We start from the raw sequence: 6,311 nt of genomic DNA on the forward strand, positions 1-6,311 counted from the left end.
GACAGCAATTCTCAAAAGAACTTAATATTTGTCAATCTGTATAAATATGTGTGAGCTAAGAAATGTGTCATGCTTATCTGAATTTGCTTAGTCATTTTATTTTCAACAAGAAAACCATACTTACTGTCAGAGGGGGCAGAAAAGTTAAGCCCTCATTGAACCTACATCAAACAAAAAAAAAAAAAAAAAGAGAGAGAAAATAACTTTTCTGTTTAAACCAATTGAAAGCTGTAAGTATTCGACTGGAGAAAATGAAACTTAGTTACACTCTTCCTGGGGAAATTTGCATCTTGCCTAAGCCTTCATCGGATCTTTCATTCCACTAACTTCCCACCCTCTGCTGCCTTCTCAGCCATGGTGACCAAGCCGAATACTAATGAGCAGAAGCAGCCTGAATACAGGAAGTCAGCCAAGAGTACCAGGACAGACAAGAAAAGAGCTCACTATTTTCAAGAAAACATCTTTCAAGAGTTCTGGGATCCCAGAAGTCAGGCCAAAACAGAGAGAAACTGCCTTTGGATGAGGATAAAGGAGTTTAAGCTTTGCCTGGAGGGAATGGTCAGAGACTTTTCTTCTTCTTTTGTGCCATCTGTTTTAATAAAAGTGAAATCTGGGTTACAGCAGATTCGTACTCTCATCAGGGGGACTTGATTTGCCTGGAGATACAACAGAATTCATAGTGTTAGTAACCAGGAACTTGAAGCAAAGTTGTTACTATTTATTTATTTATTTATTTTGGAGAGGTTTTCGCTATAGGGCACGTGCGCTCACCAGACAGAGAGAGACAGAGAGACAGAAAGCGAGAAATTATCCCCCAGGGGGGATGGTCACGCCGCAATCCCTTCTCCTCCATTCTCCTCTCGGGATCTTGGGCACGCACGCACACGCGCCCGGCATGAGTTTTAAGCCACCGGGTCCAGGACGCAAACCACGGTCGACTACATGGGAGTCCAGCAACATAGCCATTACGCTAACTGCTGGTTCCCTGGAAAGTTGTTATTTTTGAAATGCCCATTGAGACACTGTCAAATTACTTCTTTTCTCTACCTAGTTCTGGGAGTGATTATGGCTATTTCCTGGAAATACCTTAAGGGTGAAATGTATTATCTAAAAAAGATTTGGCATCAAGGACATTTCATTCACCACAACATAATTTTCACATCACAATGTGTACTCAGTAACTGACTAAAACATTAACGTATACAGCCTTCTCCTCCTCCTTGTATACAAGATGCTCTTTGAATTTGAGACAATTTTTTGAAGAAATTCAGCTTATATCCAGAAAGCAATATTTCACAAATATCTGACAGTTATACCAGCATCTCAGAATTCTCATCAAGGATCCAGCTTTGTGGAGTGGTAGTTAAAAGCACTGGATCCCACATGGCCAACTACACTATTCACATCCCAGACCCAGTGGCTTGAAAAACACTAAGTGGTTGTTTGTACCCCAAATCCCAACTTGGATGTTGAAACAGGGAAGGGACTGCAGTGCGATCTTGCCCCAATAAGGGGTACTCTGTCCCTCTGCCTTTCTCTCTCTCTCCCTCTGCATTTCTCTCTCCCTCTCAGGCAAATTTAAAAGAAAAAAAAAAAATCTCCTCAATAAGATTCATTGTATCTCAAAGGCTGTAATTCGAGGATACCTACAAACAACCCTATCTTCAAATTTACTATGTTACTATGCAAATTAATGAAGTGTAACATTTTTGTACTCTTTCTCCCCTCCTAAATGATCTGTGGACCTTAGGGTCTATACCAGTATCAGTTTTCCACTATTTTACAGTATCCGTTGTGCTCATTAGTTTGCATCCTCCATTCTAAGAAGATCCTGAGGCCACAAAGTTCACTTCCATTACCAAGTAGCATAGCTAGTATGTGAAAAGATCCTAGTATTCTGACTCTCAGGCTAGGGGAAACATTTATTCTCTGACTTTTTAGTATGTCTTAGTATTTTCATAGCACCTGTGAAAATGCCTAGCATGCAGCAGGCATTTAAAAATATATATATTTTTGGCTGATAAAATCAAAGTTACCAGGGCCAGCAGGTAGCATGGTGATTAAGGTGCTGGACTCCCACATACCTGACTGGTTTGAATCCTGGATCCAGCAGCTTGAAAAATCACATTGGGCATGTGGGTTTGCATGTGGGTGTGCATACCCAAAATCCCAAAAGGAGAATGGACTGTAGTGTGGCCATTCCCCCGGGAGGTGATTTCGCACTTTCTCTGTCTCTGTCTCTGTATCTCTCTCTCTCTCTCCCTCTCTCTCTCTCTAGCAAACACACATACACATCACTCTCTCTCCAGCAAGCACACAAACACTAAGGAAAAAAAAACTTAAAAAAAAAAAAAAGAAAGAAAGAAAGAAAAAAAAGAAAAGAAAAGAAAAAAAGGGCAAAGTTACCTTCAATCTTGAGTTCATCGAAACATGTGGACAGATACATTATCAGACTGAATTCTCTAAATTTATACAAACAGCTTTGCAGGCATAGCAGGCAATGTTTTTTGTAACTACAAAGTAATGTTTCCAAAATAGTGTACACTGCTCAGAAGTAGTATTAAAAAGCCAACAGAAAATAGAGCAATTCTCCCACCCCCAAACCATCCTCAGCTAATGATCAAAGTCACAGGGGCAGTCGGAGGAGCCCTTCTGCTTCCAGAGTACCCTACCCCAATCACCCATCACTGCCTGCAGTGCCCAGTATTCTCAGGACAGAATAAATATCCTTTATTATTGGCTAAATTGCTCTGCATTTTCCCCACTCCTATCCTAAAGGCCACCTCTCATCCTCTGCACTCCCCACCCAGGGAGAGGAGCCATCCCCTCCTCCCTCTCTCTAGTGTCTTCCACTTCTATAAACATTTTTATGCTTCTTCTACATGTGTTGTTGTAATGGAGTAACAGGTAAATTTTTAAGTACTCTGGCTCAGTGCTACCATGTCTCGCCTCCCATTTTCTCTCAGTTGGGTACGATTTGGTTTCAACTCCCTCTACTCCAAATAACTGCTTTATTATTATTATTATTATTTAATTGCCAAAAGGCAGATGCACTTGCCAGAGAGCATGGAAGAGAAAAGCATCCCCCAATGAGGCATGGTCAAGGTACAATCCCTTTCCCTCTTTCTTCCTTCCTGTCAGGATTTTGGGCACCATGCGCTGGGTGTGCTTTTCCAGCAGCTGGGCCAGGACTTACACCGCGATCAGTTGTGTGGGATCTCACACCTTATTCATGGGGCTTAATCACCGCCCCACAGTGCTAGCACCAAGTAACTGCTTTGGAGAAGACCCGCAGTATCTCCCCAACGGCCGGATCTAAATGGCGGTCCCTGACGCCTTTGCTTCTCTGAGCCATTCCGCTCACTCCCCACTGCCTCCTTCCTGAACCCCCTCCCATACAGCAAAACTGTCTCTACACTTCTGATTACTGCTCTCCGCCAAGGGCCTGAATTCTGCTGTATTCTTTTGTTTCCTGAGTTCTCATTAAGCAAGCTCAACAGCCACTATAGCTCAAAGCACCATCCATTCACAGAATGCTTCCAAACCAATTCCTAATTCCAGTGTTCTGATTTGGGGCTACAAATACGTTCAAACAGACACCCACGAGGTCCTTCAAGCAATACATTCATTTTGATCTCCAAATGGCACCAGTTACCTGAGCATGCTAAGCTCTTATCCCTGAGGACTTGGTGTAGCTCTTCTGGGACATTCTGCCTGGACTGACTATGGGCAGACTACAAACATGCCATTTTTTTTTCCCAGTTTGCCAGAGGATGTGTGCACTCACTGAAGAGAGAGAAATACAGAGGGAAAGTGAGGAAGCACCGCACATAGGGAATAGCCACTCTGCAATCCCTTCTCCTCCATTTCTCCCTCCTTTCAGGATGGTGGGAGCACACACACATATATGCCCAGAGTGTTTCTCAAACCTCCAGGTCCAGGACTTGAACCATATAGCTAGCTAGCCACATGGGATCCAGTTCATATAACCACTAGGCCATGGGCTGGCCCGGCTACATAAATTCTTAACCCCTTCTCACTCATTCACCTACCACCATAGTAACTTTATTTTAAAAAAAGAAAAAAAGAAAAAAACCTACTTTCCCAGCCTCCCCTGCAGCTGGAGATAGCCAAATAACCTCGTTACTGTCAGTGAGACACAGAGAGAAGTCTTCTGAGGGGATATGGGCGAAGGTCATTTGAGAAAATAAAAATAATTTGTAGAGGAAAAACAAAAGAGCACATGACAGAAGTTCTCACCTGCTGCCTAGCCTCCACCTATCCTTCCCGTTTGCCAACTGCCTGCCTTTATGCAGTGGCCATGTAATGACAACATCTGAAACAGCAGCAGCTCTCCAGAACTGTTGTCTCTGAGCTCCCAAGAACAAAAATCTAGCATGAACAAACATTCCTAATCACAGAGCTGACAAAGGACTTATATTCAGAATATATAAATAACTACCACTCAATAATGAAGACATGCAACTCAACAAAGATGGGCAAAGGCTTGAATGGAAGCTTCCCTAAAGGATATACACAAACAGCTAATAAGCAGATGAAAAGGTTCTCAACATTAGAGAAGTTAAATTTCAAATGACAGTGAGGCATAACTTCACACATAATAGAATAAACTTAAAAGCATGATGTCAAGTGTTAGCAACTGGAACACTCATACATTGCAACAATGAAACAGTTGTGTAGTTTCTTATAAAGGTAAATATATACAGACACTTTGACTCAATATTCCCACTCCTAGGTATTTACTCAAGAGACATCAAAACACTATGTTTGCTCAAAGACGTGTAGACAATGACTTATGGCAACTTTATTCATAATAACCCCAAATTGGGAATAATCCAAATGTCCAACAGCAGGAGAAGGGGTAAACAAATTTGGGTTTTTTCGTAAGATCAGCTGCTACTCAGCAATAAAAAGGAATGAGCTACTGGTACATGAAGAAGCATGGACCAAAACCGAAGATACTGCATTAAGTGGGACCAGCAGATGGTGTAATGGTTACATCATGGACTCCCACATAGTCGACTGCAGTTCAAGTCCTAGACCAGGCACCTTGAAACTCATGCCAGGTGAGTGTGCATGCTTGCCCAGACTCCTGAGGAGAGGATGGAGGAGAATGAACTTATATTTCTTCTCAAATCCAAAACTAAAAATGAACACTTTGTACTTTATAAATATATTATCTAATTTAATTTACTATTTATACATGTAAAATAAACCCCTGAACTCTGAGTGAGTCAGAGAAAGACTGAAAAGCATGTAAAACTTGAATACACAAAACAGGCTTGACCTGGTGGGTCAGACCAGGAACACGCGCAAAAGCTTCACTAAAGAATGAATGTGTGGGGCTGGCGTGCAGTCTCTGCCAGTGCCTCAGAGATCCCGGAGACCAGCCTGGATCAAAAAACAGGACGCTTCCAGATTGTGGTCAGCCAAGATGGTCAGGCAGAAAGATCAAACTTGGTACCAAAGAACCAACGTCAATTCTAAGAAAATAAAAGGGGTCGGTGGCATTTTAGAAAATTAGGCTGGCGATGACTGGAGAGTAAAATGGAAGGAGGGAGGGAGAGAGGAGGAGGGAGGCAGTAATTAGTGGAGAGCCAAAAGGAGGCTGAGGCGGCCACCAGCGCAAGGAGATAAGGGCTGTGGGCTGCTGAGGGGCAGAGATAATAAAAAGGAAACTCGAGGGTTCAAAAGGACACCATAATAAGAGGGTAATCATTCCCAAAGCATTTCACTCTTAGATTTCTTCACATATTGGATCTGCTTGAAAATGTACTCACCAAACACTCAAGTAGTCATTTGCAAAAGGCTAAAGAACAGGGTAGAAAGACGTAAGATGAAAATAGCAGGTAGTAAACATCTCAAAGAGGAAAACGAATCAAACCAAAACAATAGCTGCAAGTGAGATGATTTTTAAAAAAAAGAGATTTTCCTTCTAAGCTTCTTTCTCCCATGAGAGGACAAGAAAGACAGATGGACAACAGCCCCAACAGTGTCTTGATGCTGTGATCCAACCCCAGCCTTCAGCAAACCCCGGATCATGGACACACATGGGCCTGGAATACTCATGGAGGTCTCTGGATTTGAACTGGCGATCTTCCCGTGTGGGATTGTTTCTCAAAGTATCGCATTTACTGCTGGGCCACTGTCTGGCCCAAAGATTTTTTTTTTTTTTTTTAACAGCATGTACTATTTATTGAGGGCCTGCTATGTGTTAAGCCTTCTACCAACATTATGTGTGTTTCTCACTATTGTATAGATGAAGGTATAGTATCATTAAGAATCTTCAT

This window comes from Tupaia chinensis, unplaced genomic scaffold (genome assembly GCF_000334495.1).
Source record: "Tupaia chinensis unplaced genomic scaffold, TupChi_1.0 Scaffold000313_1, whole genome shotgun sequence".
NCBI classification, from domain to species: Eukaryota; Metazoa; Chordata; class Mammalia; order Scandentia; family Tupaiidae; genus Tupaia; species Tupaia belangeri.